Genomic DNA, 25,238 nt, shown 5'->3' on the forward strand with positions numbered 1-25,238 from the left:
AACTTCAGAACAAGCATTCAAATACATGAGACTATGGGGTGGGACATTCATATTAAAAGTCACCACAGCACTGAAACTTTAACATCAAGGAAAAAGAGTTTGAGTGAAATTCCTCTTGTCAGTCTAGCTGAAGAAGCATGAGTGAAGACTCAGAAATCCACAGATGAATTTTGATAATGATCCAATCACCACCACTATTGCTGAGTCTGTAGCATCTAGCTATACAATTTGAATTCCAAGTTACTGTAACCAAGTCTTCAGTGACCAACGTTTGTAAAGGTTTATTTTAAATGTCAGCATGTTAGTCAAATTCTGTTGCTATTATAAAACACTGAGAGAAAGCAACTTGGAGACAAAAGAGTTGTCTTGGCTTCCCCTTCCACATCATAGTGCATCACGGAGGAATAAGGATAGGAATCAAGCAGGAACTGGGAGAGGGAAACTGAATCAGAGAAACACTTGCTTTGCTCCTGTGGTTTGCTCAGCTATGTTTCTTACATAACTCAGGACTACATACCCAGAAATGGCATTTGCCTCCAGTGAGTCAAGCACTTCTGTATCAATCAACGTTTAACAAAATGTTTCATAGACATGACCACAGAAAGATCCCATAGAGACAATTCCTTAACTGAGATTCCTCTTTCTAGGTGACTCTAGTCTGTGTCCAGTTGAAAAAAAGTAACCAGGACAGTCAGTATAATTAATTGTGTTTTAACAGACAATACGCTTCAATGATTTTTAGGGTTCTTTGCTATTTAGAGAATCTGTTTTTTTTTTTTTTTGAAATTTTCAAAGAAATATGGATTAAATATTTTAAAGAAGTTAATTATGACAGAACATTTGTAATACTATGCTCTAGGCAAAATCCCAATTATTATTCTGCTGGGTACAGAGGTAACTCTTGAAGTTCCTAAAGAACACAGTTGTCTTGATGTGAGCATTCTTAAGAAGAGCCCCATGATTCTTACCTTCAGTTCATTCATAGCTTCTTTATGATACTGGCAGGCATTGTTTTTCTCTATGATCCTATATGAGATCATTACATCATAAGTTTTTCTTAAATGAGATGTCAAGAGAAATACTCTCACATTTTAGAGTGATTACCCATTCAGTCAAATTCATGTGATCATTCAAAAATCTGCAGCTGCAGGCATTCACTCACTTATATTAAGTTGGTCCTTCTGAAATACAAGAAAATAGCATAGAACACATGCTTGGACACTATTTTCAACTCGTATCATCTTATTTTAGCAGCAAACTTCTAGCCACTATGCAGATTTTATTCTATTGTTATGGGTACATAATAATTGAGTAGTCAAAGATAGAGTTTAGGGGTTACTTTTAATAAATATAAAATATTCTATTAAATTTACCATTTGCCTTATTTTTTTTGGCTCTTCCTGTAGATATTATTTAAACAAGAGTTGTCTTGGCTTTGACTTCCATGTCATAGTTAATCATTGAGGAATAAGGCTAGGAATCAAGCAGGACCCTGGAGAGAGGAACTGAAACAGAAACCACAGAAGTGTCTGAGGTGTTACTCAACACTTTGCTTAAGTGGGATACATGAGATCCTGGGTTTCACTCCAAAATGAACTGGAGGAGCAATTGTAGTTGATGTATTATGCATCCCAATAAACTTATGTGGGGGTCAGAGAACAGATAGCCACTATATTAAACAGAGAGGTTAGGCAGTGGTAGCACATGCCTTTAATTCTAGCCTTCTGGAGGCAGAGAGCCATCTGGATCTCTGTGAGTTCAAAGCCACACTGAAAACAGCAAGTCATGGTGACACACACCTTTAATCCTAGCACTTGAGATCTCATGACTTGCTTGGGAAAGACACACGCCTTTAATCCCAGGAAGTGATGGCAGGAAGCAGAAAAGTATATAAGGCATGAGGACCAGGAACATTGGCTTTTAAAGCTTTTAGCTTTTAGCAGCAGTTCAGCTGACATCCATTCGGATGAGAACTCAGAGGCTTTCAGTATGAGGAAACAAGATCAGCTGAGGAATTGGCAAGGTGACTCCAGATTTGTTTTTATTAATAAGACCTTTTAAGATTCATGCTACGGCCAATAAGTAGCAAATACATTTATTAAAATTTAGAAATAATCCATGTAAATACAATTTACAAATATTCTATTAAAATGTACATATGAAAATCTTGTAGCTTGATATACACACAATACAAATTTTAAAAGCATTTATTCAACTAGCTTGAAATAGCCATTCTGTTTGAAATATTGCTTTACATAATAGATTTGCCTCTAAATATTAGAACTAACAACCTCTAAATTTTGGAAAAGTATAGGTCATCATAAAAATTCAAACATAAATTGTCCCATAACATAATCCAGCTACAGATATTAGTTGTTTTCTTGTTGTTTTGGTCTGATTTGTTTTTTGAGAAAAATTAAGCCTCCTTATTGGCACATTCTCCAGTAGCTGTGCAGGCGACATTGTCTATAGAATGGAGAGAGGATTTGATTGAATGGACATAGTGAGTCATTCTGAGTAGTTTGGAGAACTAAACAGCAACTGGAAAATTCTCTTTCAAGGCTAGCTATTCAATAGGTATGGGAAGTCAAAATGCAGTCTCCATAACTGAGATTCCAAAGGAAGAGCAGAAATAACGACAAATCAAATAATTTTCTTTTCTTCTGCACTACATCAAATACTATAAAATAGTAGAAAATTTTATATTTGCTAATCCTATCCTATCCTATTTTCTGCTCTTTTAGAGATATCCCAAGAAAGCCTCCTTGCCTCACATAACTATCATTTATGGGATTTCCCTACAGAAAAATGAAATGGTCTAAAGAATCCTTTATGTCTCAGGTTGCAGAATAACAAAATCACAAAATTGAATCCAATCTTCTTTTAATAAAATATTAAGCAATTTTCCTTGTATAACCAAACAAAGATGTGAGTAAATCTAGCTTAAAACTGTTAGAAGAAGATAGATTTCAATTAATTCTTATATTAAGGATGGTTGTAGAGTATTTAAAACAGAAATCTAGGTGTTTCTCTTAGAGAAGTTTCACTTTTACTTTTGAGGTATATCTTAGTATCATTCTGAATCCTTCTCATTTTCTTAACCCTAATGCTTATATTTGTATCAAGGTCTCTTATTAAGTTTCAACTGTCCTTTAAAAGAACAGAAATCTATTCATTATTCCAATAAATGTCATCAGTTACTGAAAAAGAAATCATAGAGAAACAAAGAGAAGGATACCTGCCATATGGGAATAAATTGTGTTGAGATAATAAGATAAACGAGAATAAAAAGAGGTAGAGAACAGGGCTCATATATCATATGTTTTGAAAAAAAACAATGTGGGCACTTTGAGGAGAGCTTTATGACAAGTGGACACTGCTTTAGATTATTTAAATAGGGAGAAGTCGAAGAAACTGACATCATATGTAGAAATCTAGATAAACGGAGGAAATAGTGAATCAAACATAGTAGATAAGTAGTCCCAGGCAGAGGTCAAACATCTTATTTTTCAGGGATCATGTTATCTACAGCTTAAAGACTCTGCTACATTTATGACTCACAAACAGTTAACTGTAAGATCTACACTCATGAAGTATTTTCATAATACTAAGTGGCTTGTTGGAATAAGTATAGTGTTCTATCTACCTGTCTGTCTGTTTATCTTTCATCTATCTATCTATGTATCTATCTCTGTCTGTCTATCTATCTATCTATCTATCTATCTATCTATCTATCTATCTATCTATCTCTATATCTTTCTATCATCTACCTATCGTCTATCATCATCTATCTCTTAATAATATCTTCATCTTTCTATTTCCACATATATTTCTATTTATTAATTTGTAGTCTTCTATCTTCATGTACAAAGAAAAAATTTGAATTCTTTACAGAATCAGCATGTACAATTAATTGTTAACAAAGATTCTGAGCATTTTAAAATCTACACATATCTGAATTAGAGTTTTAAAATGTTATACTGTACAATCCTGAAATTTACTTTTAAAAACAAGAATTTTAATCAATATGTGAAATCTTTTCATGTGATAAATTATACTATTACTAGAAAAATTACTGTCTGTAATAAAAGAAAAGCCAGTATGAGTCTCTACATTTTTGGGAATTCTCTAGAGAAATTGGAAATAGAACGCATCAGTTTATAAAACAGTTCATCATAAGGAACTGTAGTATGTAATTATGAATTTTGATCTATTGCAGGGACACTGTTCTCTCCTAGAAGACAAGATAAGCTATTGACATAGTTCCTGGCTATTGTAGGAGGAGAACCATGATCACTGTGTTTGTAGGAAGGTCAGGAGGAAGGAAGGTTTCTGTCTGGTTGTGAGACAAAGGTCAATACTGATGTCTCAGAGCAGAGGCAGGGGCGGGAACCCCCTTTAACCAGCAGCTTTTGCTATTTGTTCTTTTCTGACCTTCTTCTGGTTGGATAAGGCCCAGTGCTCTTTTTAAGATTTCCTTATTATTTATTTATTTGTGTATGTGTGTAGTGTGTGTATGTCATGTAGGTGTGTGGTGTGATGTGTATTTATGTGTTTGTAGTGTGTGTATGTCTGTGTACAGTGGGGGGTGTTTGTGGTGTGTATATGTTGCTATGCAGAGGTGTATGTGTGTAGTGTGGTGTGTTTGTATATATTGAGTCTACATATTTGTGTCTGGGTTGGTGTATATGTGAGTGCACATATGAATTGCACTGTGTATGTTTGCCTGTGTATGTTTATGTGTGTGTGTGTGTGTGTGTGTTCATGCACATGTGTATATACCATGTGTACTGATTTTCAAGGCAAACAGGTAAAGGCATTGTATTCTTTGATGCTGCAGTTCCGTACAGTTGTGAACTGCCTGACTAGGCTGCTAGGAATTGAACTTCAGTGTTTTGGAAGAGCACCAAACACAGGAAACCAATGAGTCATTTCTCCAGTTCCAAAGGCTCTATTCATTTGGAAATAATTTTGCTCTCCTTAGTCTACAAGTTCAAATGTTAATCTTACACAAAGATCCCTAAAGAAACAAAATATTCTTTATTCACATTTCAGTATCATAGGGCCCCCTCAAGTGGGGAAAAACTAACCCTCCAATTTCTCTTTTGCTAAATATTCACTCACTTTCATATACTGAAGCTATAACCCTTCTTCAAATGAATACAGCAGAATATTTTAATTCCTCTTACCCTAATAAACCCATCCTATGTGTAATGAAATATGAATTAAATGCTTTTAAGAATATAGAGTCCTTCAAATAATTTTACACTTCTTCTTACCTGTAATATAAATACTGTGACTATCTTTACAAGTTTGCTGAATAAGAAAATACCAGAGGCTGGGTAGCATATAAACAATAGCAATTTATGTCTTACAACTCTGAGTGCTTCAAATAACCAAGTGCTTTGGACTCAGCACGTGATTGCATGATTGTCACTGCTCATTTCAAATTATGGAATTATCATCTTCCTTACCCTCCACCCTCCACAGATGCCTCATTTTGAGTCCAAGTCTCCCACTTGGATATCTAGTATTGAGTTATACATAGATACCCAAATGCAAGCTATTTCTGATTTAGAAGGTGAACAAATGAGGTCAGTGACATAAATGTAGGAAGCATATTCAAAGTCACAAAAGGACAAAGTTTGTCGAGACACTGAGTATGCAAGACTTTGTAGAATCTGGCTGGCATGTGGAAAGCAGATTATGACGCAGAATTTACAGTCAGTAGATACGAAGAGAATGGTGATGAAACTATAATGGCAGTAGGTGTAGCCTGAAAATGACATCTATTATAGGTTTTGAATCATTGTGATGTTTATTCATGTGACATTTAAAGTTGTTGACCATATCACTTTGAGGAAAAATATGTATTAAAGTTTATTGACTGAGTTCATGGGTTTTAGCTATTAACAAATATTAAGTATATGATAAGATTAAATAAAGATAACACAATATATTTCATAAAATGTATGTTTAATACATCATGCATTATATAAGAGGAAAATGTAATTTGAGTTAGAGAGACAGTTCAGTAAGTAAAAATGCATGCTGCATAGGCCTGGTACCCTGTGTTAAATCTACAGAGACAGTATAAAGATGGGAACGTGAACCAACTCTCTGAACACTACATATACTTGGATGCAATCATGACACTGCACTTGTGGAGACACACACACACACACACACACACACACACACACACACTCAAGTACATGCACACATGCAAGTAAATGCATGAACAGACATACAGAATAATAGGTAGAATAAATCATTTTTTAAAAAAGAAAAAAATCATTGAATTTAGTTGTACCAATTTATCCACATGTTCTTTTGTGTGAGCTAATAGGAATAAATTATATGAATAGGTTTTGTCAATGTGATTTAGTAGATGAATATTTCCTACCTCAGTGTCTGTTTAACTTGGTATGGATATTTGTAGCACACTTCTCATTCTCCTCTTCAGAGAGCAGCTTTGAAATATTTCTACTAATTTGAATCAATGACTTTAATTTGAAGTTTTACATATATATGTTTATATTTGCAAAATATAAGTATATATAATACAAATTATATTATATACAATGTGTATAGTGTATATATAATGTACAATATATCATATATGTGTGTATAATATATATGATATACATTAAATGGAAATACATTTTTCATACAATGTATTCTTTTGTTGCGGGGGGAGGAAAGAGTTTATTTGGCTTACATTTTGGTATTGCTGTTCATCACTGAGGAAATCAGGACAGGAACTCAAACAGGGTAGGAGGCAGGAGCTGATGCAGAGGTCATGGAGGAGAGATGCATACTGGCTTGCTTCCCATGGCTTGTTCAGCTTACCTTCTTATAGGACCCGAAGCCCAAGAATGGTCTCATTCACAATGGGCTGGGCTCTCACCCTTCCCCCATTGATCACTAAGGGAGAAAATGTCTTACAGCTGAATCTCATGTTTCCTCTCTCTCGAGTATTCCTAGATCCTCTGCACCTACCCAACTTCATGTCCACTCTTCATTCCTCTCTTCAAAAGACAGATAAACCAGAATAAAACATAAATTTAAAAAAGAAAAAGCATTTCATACACACATACACAGGAACACATGCAAACACACAAACAAAATCCACAAAAATTCAATGTTGGCAATGTTAACAGTTAACATACAAGCAAAGGAAAGTAAGACAAAAAAAAAGGCCCAAACAAAGCCATGTTAGAAAAGAAGTAAAGTCTACTAAAATACCATTGTGTGTGTCTCCACAAGTGCAGTGTCATGAGTGCATCCAAGTATATGTAGTGGTCAGAGAGTTGGTTCACGTTCCCATCTTTACACTGTCTCTGTGGATTTAACACAGGGTACCAGGCCTATGCAGCATGTATTTTTACTTGCTGAACTATCTCACTAACTCAAATTACATTTTCCTCTTATATAATGCATGATGTATTAAACATATGTTTTATGAAAGATATTGTGTTATCTTTATTTAATCTTATCATATACTTAATACTTGTTAATTGCTAAAACCCATGAAATCAGGCAATAAATATCCATACCAAGTTAAACAGACACTGAGGTAGAAAATATTCATCTACTAAATCAGACTGACAAAACCTATTCAGATAATTTATTCCTATTATCTCAAATAAAAAAAAAACATGGTTTATGTGGGAAAATTGGTACAACTAAATTCAATGAATTTTTTTTCTTTTCTTAAAATATTATTTCTTCTACTTATTATTCTGTATGTCTATGTGCATGTACTAGCTTGCATGTGTGTATTTGTGTGTAGTTTTTTTTTTTTTTTTGAATAGTATAGGAAATGGGTGGACATAAATCACACCCAAATAAAATGTAAGAAAGTGACACTAAGAATATCTTTAAAATGTATTGCATTTATATATTATTGATTGTTTTAGGAGCAGACTGGGATGTACGCGTATACTATGGAATATAACAGAAGAGAAAGGAGTCACTTCTCTCTATCCACTATGTAATATGCCAAACCAAAGTTTTCCTTGTCTACATCATTTCTTCAATTATTTAATTATTAAGAGCCTAATGCCTTAAATGGGAAGAATCAAAGTTTCTTTTTGGTGTATAACCACAAAATTTTATCATTAATGTCATATATGTTAATTATACATAAACATACATGTGAGTATTTGTAAACAACTTTCACACATATGTGGTTAAGTATAAGTAGACAACTTTGTAGTTATAAATGTGTATGTGTTATATGTAAATTATTGAACTGTACCATATTTGTAGGTTTGTGATGCCTCTTTCAGAAGCCTATACATAGCAAGTGTTTCCATGTTTAGTCACTTCTAAATCATTCCTCACCAGCTATTCTTTGATCTTTTACAACATACACACTATTTTTACTTTACAAAAAGACAACTATATTTCCCTGTATGCATTGTGTAATAAAATGCGAATATCAATTTTGTTTATTGCTGTGTCTTTAGTTTTGTGTTATTAGGGTGTGTGTGTGTGTGTGTGTGTGTGTGTGTGTGTGTGTGTGTGTGTGTGTGTGTGTGTAGAGATTCTTTTTAAAGTTAATTTAAATCCAATATCAGAGCCTACTTTTGAAGAAGAAAAGCCTTCATAGGAAATCTAGCTCTGTTTTTCTGAAGAGCATGAACGGAACAGTTAAAGTATTTAATATTTGAAGGTGGAAAATGCTGCATAAATCATATAATTTTTTGATTAGTCTCTTAAATGCTTACCTTGGATGAAATTCTGCTCAAGCAATGGGAATTATTATAGGAAGACTGACGAATCTGTACTCCTTTTCTTCTTGTAAATTATAACGTCTATGATGATGCCACATTAAAATATTGGATAGATATATGTGTGGCATTCATGTAAGTATTTTTATACTACATACTGTTTATTGAAACCCTAGATCAATCTCTGTCGGTATATGTCTCATAACTATTTTATAATTGTGATTATTTTGTGAAGATTGATTAACTGTGAGATACAGCTGGCTGGTACAGGGCAAGTGGTGAACTAGTGGAGCAACTCTATGTAATTATTACATTCCAGTGAATAGTTGCTACAATACAGAAAATACAGGAAAACCAAAGTACAACTGAAAACTCTAGGAAGTATTGCAGTGCTGAGATGTATTTTTAAAGGTTAAAATTTTGCATACAGAACAGTCAGAATATATTTCTAAAATTGCCTCCTCAGTCACATGGGTTTCTAGGAAAGTCATCACATACCTACATAAAGGGTATGACTCAAAATTGGTGCATATAGATGTGTTTAATCTATGATGCTGTATGCATATACACATATATATGTGCATAAATATTTATGCATATAAATGTATGTACATTTATTAATAAAATATCTGTATATGTGAGCTTCACTATGAATATAGACAGAGGTCAAAAATTAGTAAAAACCCCAGAAAGGGGGACTTAAAAGTGAAGGGAAATAAAATGATATCATATAAAAGGTTAAATGAAGCAAGAAAGATAAAGTTGAGGTGAGAGATGGTTGACAGGGAAGAGGGAGAATATGGGGAGAGATAACCCTGAAGACTTGTCTTTAAAAGTCATGTACAAATCTACATTGTAGAGGCTTCTTAAATAGTATGTATGTAATTCCTTACATATCTTGCAGCCATTTGAGATTCTTCTGTTCAGAATTTTCTGTTAAGCTCTGTAGCCCACTTTAGGCTAGCTAACAGGGAAGACCCTAGGAGGGACACACGAATGGCCCAGCTATTACTTCTCCAACAAAGGAGAAGTGGATGACATCCACATGAGCAGACAGGGAGTGGGGGGATGGCAAATGGCAAGGAGTGGAGGATGAGAACATAGGAAAATGGGAGGGTCAAGCTGAAACAGGGACAGAATGGTAGGGCAGGAAGAGAGATATCGTGATAGATGAGGACATCATGAGAATAGGAAGAGGCAGAGTGCTGGGGAGGCTCCTAGAAGTCCACGAGGATGACCCCCACCTTAGAGTGCTGGCAGTGGTCAAGAGGGTGCCTTGACTGGTCTAGTGAATACCCTAACTGTCATCATAGAGCTTTTATCCAGTGACTGATGGATGCAGATACAGAGATCCACTGCCAGGCACCAGGTTGAGCTCCTGGAATCCAATCAATGACAGAGAGGAAGCTTTCTGTAAGCAGGGGACATGGAGTTCATGATGGGAAAAGGTGCAGAGATGACGGGCCACACTAGTGGAAGCCCATGAACTGTAGACTAGTGGCTGTGGAGCCCCCATGGGACTGGACAAGGCCCTTTGGATATGGAAGATGCTTGTTGGCTTGAACTGTTTGGGGAGCACACAGGCAGGGGATGGGGATCCATCCCTGGTGCATGGGCTGGCTTTTGGGAGCCTGATGCCTATGGTGTGATGCCTTGCACAGCCTTGGTGCAGTGAAGAGGGACTTGGTCCTGCCTAGGCTCAGTGTGCCAGGCTCTTGCTCTTCTGACTCCCCATGGAGACCTTGATTTGGGGTATGTGGGTATGTGGGGTGGCTTAGGGGAAAGGGCAGAGGGTGGGAGGGAGGAGGTGGGATCTGTTGGTGGTATGTAGAGTGTGTAGAAAATTTCTTAAAGAAAATGGAAAAAAGGAATATATACTTTTTTTTAAAAAGAGTTTAAGTGGATTACTCTATGGCTGCACAAGCTAAAACATGTTCAATATTAAGAATAAGTTATCTTGGAATTGTTGGACAGTGATGTTCCATAGACCCCCACAAGTATTACAGGCTACTTGTTATACTCTATAACATGATAAAAAGATTCTATTGGTAAGCGAATCATATCCTTGAGTCAGAAAACATGGAGATAACAACCTGGTACTACCCTATAAGTTTCACCTTCATGTCCTAGATTCATAGTTTTGGAAGGCACCACATACACTACCCCAGAAGAACACTAATCGTCAGACTTACTTACCTGTGAACCATCAAACTACATAATGGGTAGCCTATCAAGACATGCCCTTTGATCCAATAATATTAAAAACATTGTGGGAGTAAAAAACTAAAAAAACCCCACCTTTTTTAAAATTAGATTTGCAAACCGATCTACAAGATGAAAACAATTATTCGCTACAAAGTTCATAGGCCCCAAGAGAGAACCCAATAGTTATTTTTCTTAATGATACTAGTAGTGAAACAACTAACAACTCCTAAATATTTATTTTGTAGCAATGGATGAATGTATTTCTCAGTCCTCATTAGAGAAGCTTTTTTTTTTTTTTTTTTTTTTTTTTTTTTTTTGTGGTAGATGGTGATTAACACAGAGACTTACTAATGGTCAAAGTTCAGAGAATAAGAGACTACAGAACACTTAGCTTTAAATCGAACATCTACATAACCCTCCTCCTAAGGATCAAGGTTCATTTTGGAAGGGACATCCAGAGCAAAATGTAGCAGAGAAGTCTTGTCTTCCTGGCACGGTAGGGAAACTATGTATGCACTCTGTAAAAATACACACAAGTCAGACAAATCCCAACATGGAAAGAGAAGGTGGACATAAAGTCTCAGCACACTGTGGCAATTAACAGCTGCTGGGAAAGGCAGAGTCAGTTTTCTTGAAGTGTGGCTGGTGTGGAGTTGACCACACTGCAGTGGAAGACCTCACATCCATGAATATGTGGGAAACATAAATTGGAACTGATTTCTGAAAACAAACAACAAGGATAAACTATTAGGTGAGTAAAGTGGGCAGATGGATACGGGGAGAGTTGGGGGAGGAGTAAACAAGATAAAAACACATTTTATCAAGTTCTTCAGAACTATTAAAGCTGTTTAAATGTGTTCAGATGCCCATGTGCAAATGTATACATGTCAGATACAAGGTTAAATAAATTAAAAGGTTCCAGTATATTGTTAGCAAACCAATATTTTGAGGTGGCTAAATAAATCTCATATTTACTATGTAATTTTTACATGATCATTTCTTTTGTTTTTTGGTTTTTGGTTTTAGGTTGTTTTATTTGAGTTTCATATTTGAAAACAAGAAATCTATACATGTCTCTTTTACAGAGGGTAAAACAAGTTCTGAAAGTTATGTCTTGGAGCACCAGCATCTTAAGTGAAAATGTGGTTTTTCTAATTCTTAGCAAAATACAATATGTCTTAATTACTCCTCATTTTCAGAACACTACAGAACTGCCTCATTCCAAAAGAAACTCAACTATTGTATCCAAACAAGGCTCTGGGGATGCTGTATAATACTGCAGAATATTTATCTGACACCATTTTTTTTTTACTTTATTTATCTTTGTATTTTATTTTATTTATATTATTATGTGTTTTAATTTTATACATCAGCCATGGGTTCTCCTGTCCTTCCCCCTCCTGCCCCCATGCCCACCTTCCTCCCAGCCCCTCCCCTCCATTTCCATGTCCTCAGGACCAAGACACCCCTGGGGATTCATTTAAACCTGGGGGATTCAGTACAGGCAGGTCCAGTCCCCTCTTTCCAGGCTGAGCAAAGTGTCCCTGTATAAGCCCAAGGTTCCAAACAGCCAGCTCATACACTAAGGACAGGTCCTGGTCCCACAGACTGGGTGCCTCCCAAACAGATCAAGCTATTCAATTATCTCACTTATCCAGAGGGCCTGATCTAGCTGGGGGCTCCACAGCTGTTGTTTCATAATTCATGTGCTTTCTTTTGATTGGCTATTGTCCCTGTGCTTTTTGCAGTCTTGGATTCAACAATTCACACTCTTGCAGTCCCTCCTCTTTCTCGACAGTTGGACACCTGGAGCTCCACCTGGGGCCTGGCTGAGGATCTCTGCATCCACTTCCATCAGTTATTGGATGAGAGTTCCAAGATGACTGTTAGTCATCTGATCACCAGACTAGGTCAGATCAGGCTTTCTCTCGACCATTGCCAGCAGTCTACAGAGGATATATCATTATGGATTTCTGGGGACCTCTCCAGCACTCTGCCTATTCCTGTTCTCATGTGGTCATCATTTATCATGGTCTGTTATTCCTTGTTCTCCCTTTCTGTTCTTGATCCAGCTGGGATCTCCTGCTCCCCTAAGCTTTCTTTCCCTCAAATCTTGCCCTTCATTACTCCCTGTATCATCCAGGTTGTTTATGTAGATCTCATCCATTTCTCTGTCATTGGGTGATCCCTGGGTCTTTCCTAGGGTCCTGTTTTCTAGGTAGCCTCCCTGGAGTTGTGCAGCAATCTAGTCATTTTTGTTTTACATCTAATATCCTCCTATGAGTGAGTACATACCATGTTTGTACTTCTGAGTCTGGTTTACCTCACTCAGGGTGATTTTTTTCTAGATCCATCCATTTGCCTGCAAACCTCATGATGTCATTGTTTTTCTCTGCTGAGTAGTACCAATTGTGTATATGTACTATATTTTCTTTATCCATTCTTCAGTAGAAGGGCATCTAGGTTGTTTCCAGGTTCTGGCTATTACAAACAATGCTGATATGAACATAGCTGAGCAAATGCCCTTGTGGTATGATTGAGCATTCCTTGGCTATATGCCCAAGAGTGCTACAGCTGGGTCTTGGGGGAGATGGATTCCCAATTTTCTAAGGAAGCGCCATATTGATTTCCAAAGTGGCTGTACAAGCTTGCATTTCCCACCATCAGTGGAGGAGAGTTCCCCTTGCTCCACATCCTCTCCAGCATAAGCTGTCTTCTGTGTTTTTGATCTTAGCCATTCTGACAGGTGTAAGATGTTATCTTAGAGTCATTTTGATTTGCATTTCCCGGATAATTAGGAATGTTGAGCAATTCCTTAAATGTCTTTCAGCCATTTGAACTTCCTCTGTGCAGAATTCTCTGTTTAGTTCTATATTCCATTTCTTAATTGGACTGTTGGGCATTTTGATGTCTAATTTCTTGAGTTCTTTATATATTCTGGATATCAGCCCTCTGTCAGATGTGGGGTTGGTGAAGACCTTTTCCCATTCTGTAGGCTGTTGCTTTGTCTTGTTGTCTGTGTCCTTTGCTCAACAAACGCTTCACAGTTTCAACAGGTCCCATGGATTGATTGTTTCTCTCAGTGTCTGTACATGATCATTTCTTAATTTGAATATATAATACTAATGGTACCAATTTAAGAGAGTTAAATCCAAGTATATATTTTCTGAAAAATAATTTCCAAGGATTTAAATTTTTAATTTTTTATTAGTATTATGTGTTTTAATTTTATACATTAGCCATGTGTTCCCCTTTCTTCCCCCCTCCTGCTCCACCCCTAACTTTCTCCCAGCTCCTCCCCTCCATTCCCATGTCCTCAGGACCAAGAATCCCCTGGGGATTCATTTAAACTTGGTGGATTCACTACAGGTAGGTTCAGTCCCCTCCTTCCAGGCTGAGCAAAGTGTCCCTGTGTAAGCCCAAGGTTCCAAATAGCCAGCTCGTGCACTAGGGACAGGTCCTTGTCCCACAGACTGGGTGCCTCCCAAACAGATCAAGCTATTCAATTGTCTCACTTATCCAGAGGGCCTGATCTAGCTGGGGGCTCCACAGCTGTTGTTTCATAATTCATGTGCTTTCTTTTGATTGGCTATTTGTCCCTGTGCTTTTTGCAGTCTTGGATTCAACAATTCACGCTCTTGCAGACCCTCCTCTTTCTTGACAGTTGGACACCTGGAGCTCCACCTGGGGCCTGGCTGAGGATCTCTGCATCCACTTCCATCAGTTATTGGATGAGAGTTCCAAGACGACTGCTAGGGTGTTTAGTCATCTGATCACCAGACTAGGTCAGATCAGGCTTTCTCTTGACCATTGCCAGCAGTCTACAGAGGATATATCATTGTGGATTTCTGGGGACTTCTCGAGCACTCTGCCTATTCTTGTTCTCATGTGGTCTTCATTTATCATGGTCTGTTATTCCTTGTTCTCCCTTTCTGTTCTTGATCCAGCTGGGATCTTTAATTTAATATGTTGTTTACATTTTAAATATGTTTAGAAATTCCTCTGTGGCTAAAACAATTCAGTATGTATTTTACTATACACATGTGAACTGGAAGCTTATTATCAGTAAGAAAATATATGTTGTTAATATAAAGTAAATCTGTGCACTATTTTGGTTCGTGCATATGTGTATGATATGCTTATATGTGATGTGAGTGCCCACTTGCCAAAGAACATGTGTGGATGTCAGAGAACAATCTTACTTTTCACCGTTTTAAAGATGAAGGCATCTTTTCTTTTTCTTTTCTTTTTTTTTTTTTTTTTTTTTTTTTTTTTTTGCTCATCACCACTGTGTACAACAGATCAGGTAGCCTATGGGCGTCCAGGGACTCTCCTATCTCCATCTCTCATCTTACCCTGTGAGTGGCATAATGATATTACAGATGCACATTGCGTCTGACCTATTAGTGCTAAGGATTCAGTCTCAGGTCCTCACCATTGGACAGTGACATTTTTACCCACTGAGTGACTTCCTCAACCAAATTATAGTGTATTATACAAGCCTTTATGTTACCCTGATAAATTTTAAATTCATCCCAAAATTGCAATAGGATAGTATACTATTTTATTGTTTTCATATTTATTGAAGTATAGAGATTTATGAAGTTAATTGCATAGTCAGTGCAATAAGTTTTGTTACAATGACACTCATCAATAATGAAGTAATAAAAACCCAAGGCAAAATACAATACATGGTGTCTTACATAAAACAATTGCATCTAGTATGACAGCATTTCATAATAATCAGTACAAACTATAGTCTATGAACAAATTATGGCCTGTAGAAACATGAAATTAGATCATTATTATTTACCTCGAGTTTTATATTGATTCCTTTTACAAAAAGCATTTTTCCAAGTAAAGTGACTGATAATACTCATCAAATTTGAATGTTAATCTAAAATATTTAAGGATAATCAGTGAAATATTGGCAATTTACATGTATTTATTTTCTAAATGATTGTTCATGAAGTTTTACATGAGAATCTTATCCTCGTCAAACTTTTTTTAATCAAAGCCTGAGAAGATATTTCATTAGCATTCTCAGATTCTGCCAATTCCAAAAAATACACACTTGTTAAGATAATTAAGGATTTATAATGAATGGCCTAGGGTAGACACATAATTTCCATTGTGCATTTGATAGATTTCCCACTTACTGGTCACTGCCTCTATTGTCAGCCATTATGATTGACAACTTCTGTTTTTCATTGCTAATACTTTTCTCTACTCTCTTTTCTACTTCTGTGCTTTGGATTTGATTTTAAATAAGACACATTCTCCTGAATTTTGTTTCCTCTCTTTACATTTAAGTTGTCTTGTCTGGCAATCAACTACATTTGGCCTTTGTAAAATACAAAACATGTATGTTTATGCGATGTTTATAAAAATATGGAAGGAATAATTTTTGATGATTCACACATTTGTTAATATGGATGACCTATCAGGTGCTATTTCAAGATTCTTTTCCTGTTGTTTGGTAATAGCTGTCAAAACTATTGAAAACCCTGTGCACCAAACAAAACCTTGCTATTTAAGATCTATTTGCATTTGTATATGAATATAAAATGCATCCACCTTGATGTGAAAATCTTAAGGATTTATTATATTCTTTAAATGTTTTATGTTGAAGTAATCAACACTTTTAACACATATTTCTGTATTTCACAATGTCTAAATTTTATTTTATCTAAAATTGCTTTCATATATATTTGTATTCTTTTATATATATTTGTATTATTTAACTTATTGAGATATCCACTCTAAATCAGGCCCTGAAGCTATAATATATAAGATAACATAATGGCATGAGTTTATGAGTTTCACAGGATAATATTCAACACCTATAGTATAATAGTCAGGGTTTCAGTACTATGACAAAATGCCATGATCAAAAGAAATTTGGCAAGGAATAGGTTTATTTCACTTATGCTTACATATGACTGTTTACCAGGAAGGAAGTTAGGGCAGGAATCTGGAGGTAGGAGCTTCTACAAAGGCCTTGATGTAGTGCTGCTCACTGATTGTTCCTATGGTTTGCTCGGGGTGCTTTGTTGTGGAAACCAGGACCACCAGCGTAGGTACCACACCACCCAGGGTGATCTAGCCCTTCCTCACACACACACACACACACACACACGCCAATCCCTAATTAAGAAAATGCTGTACAGGCTTGTCTGCATTTTTTCTCAGTTGTGGTCCCTCCTCCAAGCTGACTCTAGCTTGTGCCAAGTTGACATCAAAATAGCCATGGCAGACATTTACTTAACTGAATAGAGATGGTTATTTAATCATCTTTATGTGTCCCATTAAAATTATACAAAAATTTCTTAAATGTAAATGCAGCTACATTTACTTTAAATAGATTTAAATACTATAAATGAAATTATTTGTGTTATGAAATATAATTGGATTCTGGTATTTCAGCTTTCTCTGATCAAATAGCACATAACAGAAACTGTATTGCATCACAGAAAAAAAATTGTATCACCTATCTAATATGCCAGGAAGTACAGTCTTTTATTCTGATGTGGGTGCAAATTCAAATCACCTATTATGAACAACCAGTTGTAAATGCATCTTCTATATTCTAGCTCCTCAAGTAAGGAGTAGGTTAATTTGGATGGCATTAGGAAAAATACTTATGTATAAGTTGATAATAATAATACCAAGATATTTTACGCATAACTTCACAGAAGCAAGAGTTACCAGCAATAGGCTTGCATGAGAATGAGCCTCTCAGAAGTCAATCATAGATGAGAAAGGAGTCCATATGGCCTGACCCATTCCTGCTCAACTATGGCTACTGATGGATACTGAAGGAAGGGCAGCAATTATTTCCAGTGGGATACCCACTGAAAAGTTCACCACAATCCAATGAATAATATCAAAATCATGGTCACACAAACAGCCTGGTTATAAATTTTGTGTCAAAAAAAAAAAAACCAAAACATAAAATAAAAAGACATGAGCATAGAAACGAGATTGATGTGAGGAAACAAGATGGAAGGAGAATGAGTAGGGTGAGAATGTTATGCATCAGAATGTGAGATTTTTTTTTCCAGAAACCTCTAAATAGATTTCTAAAGCAGTTAAACTAGTATTCACTCCCTTTTCAGTGTGTGTGTGTGTGTGTGTGTGTGTGTGTGTGTGTGTGTGTGTGCCCACATAGAAAGGCACATGTGTGTGCAATTGTCCAAATCAAACTTAATAGAAGTAAAACTTTTCAACTTTTTCTTTTAAGACAGGGTTTGTCTTTGTAACCCAGTCTGTTCTGGAACTTGCATTGTAGTCCTGGCTTGAACATCAGAGATTTGCTGCATGCCTCTGCCTTCTAAGTGCTGGGATTAAAGGCAAGGTACACAACGGCAAATTAAAACTACTCAACTTTAAAAGTGAACAATACTTTGACCTTGTAGAGGGTTTGTGCATGCTATTGCAACCCCTGTGACTTCATTTTTGTATTGCCCTGTTGTGTCTGGAAAACATTATTCCTTGAAGTTACCACTCCTTTTGCCTCTTACAATCTTCCTGGCCCTCTTCCATAGTAGATTCATGCATGAGCCCTGGCAGAAGATAAGACTTACACAAGCCCAGGACAGAAAAAAAAAATGTAGAATGGAGGAGAGGTGGGCATGAAGTCCTAGTATTACCTGAGGTGCATCTGTTTGCTACTGAGTATGAAAAAGTCAGTTTTCTTCAATGAAATTACATCTGATTTATCAATCAACACTTTGGCCCCACATCCGGGAATACTTGGCTAACAAAAAACAAACATAAAACCAACATGGTGTGTTTTTTTGTGTGTGTGTGTATATTTGTGTGTGTGTGTGTGTGTGTGTGTGTGTATGTCTGAGAGAGGCACAGAGAGACATAGAGAGAGATAGAGAGACAGAAAGACAGAGACAGAGATAGTGACAGAGGAGGGAGTGACAGAGAGACAGGCAAAGAGAGAGACAGAGAGACAGAGAGGGGGGATTGGGTGGTTAGGGAGATGAATCTGGGAGATATTGGGAAGTTTGCAGAGGAAGATAAAATACATGAAGTTTTCAGCTAATACGTAAAACAATATTTAAAAAGCAAGTTATAGAACTAAGCATAGATTTCTAAAAATGAGAAGAGAGAAATATAAGTATTCACAAAACACCTTTAAAAGTATTTAATGTCATAAGCTATCAGGAAAATGTAGTTGAAAACTACTGCAGGATTCCACAATATACGTGAGCTTCCAGTTCAGTCCCAAGAAGGTTTCTCTGTCTTTTTCAACCAAGGTGATGCAAAGAGCGTCTTACTATAAAGTTCTGAGCAACAAGTGGCAACGCCCATAAACTATAGTTTTTGCCGCCTTTGATACCTTTCTCACAAAGAATTTCTGGAGAAGTTTCACATTCTGCTCTTGGACTTTGATTTAATAACCCATGGATTCTGAGAACAGCATTATCAGGATTAACAATTCATGCAATCATGGATTGTAGAAAGGGGCAAACTTATACAATGTTGAAGAATGTCAACTTGTGCAACTACTTTAGAAATTGAGTCACAGGTTTTTTTTCATTTTTTTTTGTTGTTTTTTGTTTTTTTTGTTTTTGTTTTTGTTTTTTAAGTAATGCCATTTGGGCAGTGGTAGCACATGCCTTTAATGGTAGCACTCAGGATGCAGAGGAAGGCGCATCTCTGTGAGTTCTAGGCCAGACTGGGCTACAGAATGAGTTTCAGGTAAGGTGCCAAAGCTACACAGAGAGACCCTGTCTCAAAACAACAACAACAATAATAATAATAATGCCATGTAATCCACTTAAACCAATTCTGATAATCTATTTTCTATTCTCTCTACAAGTATCTGTACATCTATATCTATTGCTGATTTATTCATCAAAACTAAAAAATTAAATACTCTTTCTTTTTTTTTCTTTCTTTTTTTTTTTTTTTGAGACAGGGTTCCTATGTGTAGTTTTGGCACCTGTCCTGGATCTTGCTCTGTAGGCCAGGCTGGCCTTGAACTCACAGAGATCTGCCTGGCTCTGCCTCCTGAGTGCTGGGATTAATGGTGTGCACCACAACTGCCTGACCTAAAAAATTAAATATTCTTATATTTCCATCAACAGATGAATAGATATTTAAGATGTGGTACTATATTATTCAGCTATGAAGAAATATGAAATTTGGAGTAAAATGTATGGAATGGAAAAAAATACTGTATTTCACAAGCCAAAAACTAGAAAGCAAAACATTATATGTCTCTCATAGATTAATCAATTATTTCAGTTTTTTGATTTGGTTATTTAAATTGGAGTGTCAACTGAAACACGGAATTGAGAAAGAGCTAGTGAATGGGGAAAAGAAGTTCCTAGAGGAATAGTGTCAGTGAAATAAGTGGAGAGAATACTACGGGTGATGAAGTTCATAGAAGGGTGCAGACAGAAAATGGTGAAATATATAAAGGTCCTATTTGGAAATCCACTAGTTTATAAGCTAATGAAAAGCATAAATAAGTGAAAATAATTTGAGTGGATGTAGCCTGCATGGATGGATAATGCTGTTCTCAGAATCCATGGGTTATTAAATCAAAGTCCAAGAGCAAAATGTGAAACTTTTCCAAAAATTCTTTGTGAGAAAGGTATCAAAGGCGGCAAAAACTATAGTTTATGGGCGTTGCCACTTGTTGCTCAGAACTTTATAGTAAGACGCTCTTTGCATCACCTTGGTTGAAAAAGACAGAGAAACCTTCTTGGGACTGAACTCGAAGCTACTTCCTTGATGATTAGCCTTCAAAATGAGGTAGATTGTTAAGCAACTTAAGAAGAGTCCATAACCAAATCAGTGAGTACCCTAACTGTCATCTTAAAGCCTTCATCCAGTTACTGATGCAAGCAGCTTCAGAGAGACACAGCCAGGCACCAGGCCGAATTCCAGGAATCCAATCAATGAAAGACAGGAGGGATTTTATAAGCAAGGGGCATATCACGATCATGATGGAAAAACGTACAGAGACAGCAGCCACACTAGTGGAAACCCACGAACTGTGGACCAATAGTTGTGGATCCCCCATGGGACTGGACTAGGCCCTCCAGAAATGCTAGACATTTTTTTATCTTGAATTGTTTAGGGGGCCCCGAGGTAGGAGGATAGGGATCTATCCTTGGTGCATGAGCGGGCCTTTGGAGCCCAGTGCCTAAGGTGTGACACCTTGTGCAGCCTTGGTGCAGGTGGGGAAGACTTGTACCTGCCTCAAATAAATGTACCAGGCTCTGCTGACTCCCCCATGGGAGTCTTTAACGTGGAGGAGGTGGGAATGCGGAGTGGGTTGGAGGGGAAGGCTGGGGGTGGGAAGAGAGAAGGAGGGGTGATCTGTGGTTGGTATGTAGAATGAATAGAAAATTTCTTAATAATAATAATAATAATAATAATAATAATAATAATAATAATAATAAAGAAGAGTCACAGGTTGGGGATTTAGCTCAGTGGTAGCGTGCTTGCCTAGCAAGCGCAAGGCCCTGGGTTCGTCCTCAGTTCAAAGGAAAAAAAAAGAAGAGTCAATAATGGTCATTTCCAGGTTTAGACTTTGAATGCTACATAGGTGTTTCCTGGTAAAACAGTTGCATGATTGTTAAAGGTTAATTAACTGTTTATCTTATTTATTTATTTATTTATTTATTTATTTATTTATTTTGTATATCTATGGTCTGCTCTATGGGAGCAATTTCACACTTTATACTTAGCATCTGGTCAAAGGCCTATGGGCTGTGGAGAGCATAAGCACCACAGATAAACCTAGACTTTTTGTTTTGTTAAATAGATATGATATCAAACTGAACCTCAATTTAATTTTGTTTATTCACATATAATAGGGCAGTCAGTCCTGATCAAAGAAGTGTCTCTTTGCAGCTGTATTGAGTGCTTAAATTAAACAATATATCTATTTCATCACCAACGATGCTCTTGGAAAATTATGGATCAAGAAACAGAAAGGAAGTAAGAGGCAACTAATGGAAAGGAGGCATAGAAAACACTATTGTACAAGCATGATTTGTGCATGTCATTCACGAACCCACAACCATTTCAGTTAACTTACACAGAACCTGCACAAGACAGATTCAGTAAACCCTTTGTTACAGTCAAATCCCTCTCTAGGGAGCCAAGTCAAGTGCTGCTGGAGAAGAGAAAGACATTGTCTTCAGTGATGTAGCCACGGGTAAGGGTAAGTTTCTCATGCTCTCAAGGACACCTTCACATTCATCTCTAAATAAATGGTTCTGGTTAAAGCCAGAGCATCAGAGAGCAAAATCCAAAACAAGGCACCATGAAAGTAACATACAAACTTGGTGAGAGGAGTAGGAGGCACGTTTAATAGGGAAAGAAAGAAAATGAAACAAGGGCAGTGAATGAATGTGTGAAATATCAAAGAATGGATTAAAACACTGCACATTTTCCAAAAATGCAAAATATTAATTTCAAGGTATGCATATGAAAAAATACTGATTTATTTAGTTTAGTCATGTATCTCATACCAAAATTACCTCATTTTATATAGGGAATATTTCCATTTCTGAAAAAAAAGCACTCTAACCTAAAACATTCTATGTCTAGCATTTTGGATACAATATACACCTTATGTACATGGATATCACACACCGGACAAAATAGTGCTGTGCTTCTTAGAGGAGACTATGAAGAACTTCAGAGTCTGAAAGTACTTTTCATTTCAAGGTAGTTATAAAACAACTCCAGGGAAATATTTTAAAAGGTTTTATATACTTTCTAACTAAGGTAGGTTTGTGTGTGTGTGTGTGTGTGTGTGTGTGTGTGTGTGTGTGTGTGTGTGTATCCATGGAGATATGCAAATGCAGATGAATACCTATAGAACCCAGAGACACTGGAGCTCTGAAGCCTCTGGTGCTGCATGATAGATAGTTGCCAGCTACCAAATCTAGGTACTAGGACCTGATTTTGGGTCCTTTGGAACAGCATAATGCACTTTTAGCCTCAGCACCATATCTCTATGCCCCAAAGCATTCTCAATAGTGAGTGTAGAGAACTAAATTTAATAGGGATATGGAAAAATTACAATTAAGATTTTCCAAATGAAAAATCACTGTAACTTACATTTCATGATGGTAGAAAGTGAGCAATAAGGTTTTAGAATAAGAAATCTTTGGCTCAAATATTTCTTGCAAAGACTACATTAATCTCTTTATATGATTTTGTCAATAAATACATTTTATATAACTTCTTTTTATGTTAGTATGCAATATAACATTATGGGAGAAAACATGTTTGTCGATCACATGGCAAACTGGTGAGTTTATGATTGCCTTGGAAATCTTGGGTAGGTTAATAACACACACTATTGAAGCACTCAGCTGGAGAGTTTTGAGAATGGACATTTAGGCAGCTATGATTTCTGTTACCATTGTTTTTGATTGCCCAGGCTTTTGACATTTAGAAGTTTATGATATGTATACCATACTAATAATTTTGTGCATACATTTCCAAAAAATTATGCATTCAGTGTCACTTCTTCAATTCTACACTACAGCACTAGGTATTTTACAAGATAATGCAACTGAACGCGAGGACACACACAGTATTTTGTGCACTTAAAATGTTCCTAATGTATTGTAAAATGTTGTTCAATGTTACTCCAAAGAATGATTATAGTACTCAATAGCTCTAAGAACAGGATTAAGTAAAAGCTCTCAGGGTTTATACAGGAGGAAAGTAAATAGAAGTATAATATTTGGGAAAATGGATTAATAGAGTAAAAGAACAAATAATGCAACTTGATGGAATGGAAGTTGGAACTATCCTCTCACAAGCTCGCAGCGGCATGAAAATCCATGTAAGCCCTGTTTCACCCACTCTTCATCTTTTTTTTTTTTTTTACTTTTGTTCTTGTATTCTTTTGTGCTTTTTATCCATTATTTAAAAAATGAAACACATTGTACAGGTAATAACAAAGTTACATATTGATACTTCATGACACGTAAATAATATTAGATAAGTTAAATGCTTCATGGATTTACAAAACATTAAAGTGAAAAATTTGAAGTTAAATAATTGATGGATTAGAAATGGCAAATGTCATGAGAGGTGGTAATAATGAATCAATGTTATTAAAATACGGTGAATTTTAGATCAGAAACAAGAATATGAATGTTGCAGGAGGAAGTGGCAATTTGATGAGTATTTAAACTATTAATAATCTGCTGAAGAACAATTAGCAGTAGATGGATGATGGGGCGATGAGAGTAGCTTATCCTTAGGAGTGTAGTCACCTGGAGGTTCCCTCTGCAACCCACCCTCCCCTGCCAAGGAGATTACCACACTTTGTGTGCTCATGTATACCACTAACTGGAGACAGTGATTAAAATTCAATAAAGGAATATAGGGAAAGAGTTAAACAAAAAATAAAGATGATTTCTGAAGAGAGTTAATGTTCTTGTGAAGAAATGAGGTTAGGAGAATAAAAGAGGAAAGAAAATGAAGCAACAGAAATGTGTGCAGTATGGCAGAGGAAGAGCTTGCAGGAAGGGCTTCATCACATTTACCAGGGTGCATGGTCTAGAGGCAGTTCCTACTCAGAACTGGATTGTAGTCCTCTATCTGCTCTAAGCCAGCAATCAGTTTTCTACCATTTTTGTATGTTGATTTGACTTTTGTCAAATTAAAAGCCATTGCAAATCATGATGAGAATATTTTAACAGTGACTAGAAATTGAAATGCCTTTCAATCTTGAGTTCCATATGAAGGATGGCTCTTCCACTGAGCAGTCATATATGCTGGATAGTTTGAATAACTGACAACTTTGGATATGTGTGTGTGTGTGTGTGTGTGTGTGTGTGTGTGTGTGTGTGATTTTGTACACATTAAAAATAAATTTTTCATTTTTTTTATAGTATAGTTTGATGTTGAAATTCCTGTGTGGCCACTTTACAATCTAAATTTGCATCGAAGGACAAAACACATCAGCCTCTTTTCAATAATTGATTGACTGCTTCTCTCAGGATAGGCTATGTTGTGCTGTGGTGCACAAAGGCAAATCTCAGAAGGTTAACACCACAGACATTTAGTTCTAGCTCACAGAAAATTGCTTGCAATTTTGCAGGGAGCCATTAGGAAATGGCCCCCCTACCCTACTACTTAATTGCTCCGAAGCCCCGGCTGCTTAAATTTATTGCAGCTCCAATTGTTACAATTGTGGGAAAGCAGAGGCTGGATATAAACAAGATTTTTTTTCTTTTATTATTATGTTTTTGCTAATTCTTTGAGACTTCCATGCAATGTATTTTGATCATA

This window comes from Onychomys torridus, chromosome 18, assembly GCF_903995425.1.
Source record: "Onychomys torridus chromosome 18, mOncTor1.1, whole genome shotgun sequence".
Classification (NCBI taxonomy): domain Eukaryota; kingdom Metazoa; phylum Chordata; class Mammalia; order Rodentia; family Cricetidae; genus Onychomys; species Onychomys torridus.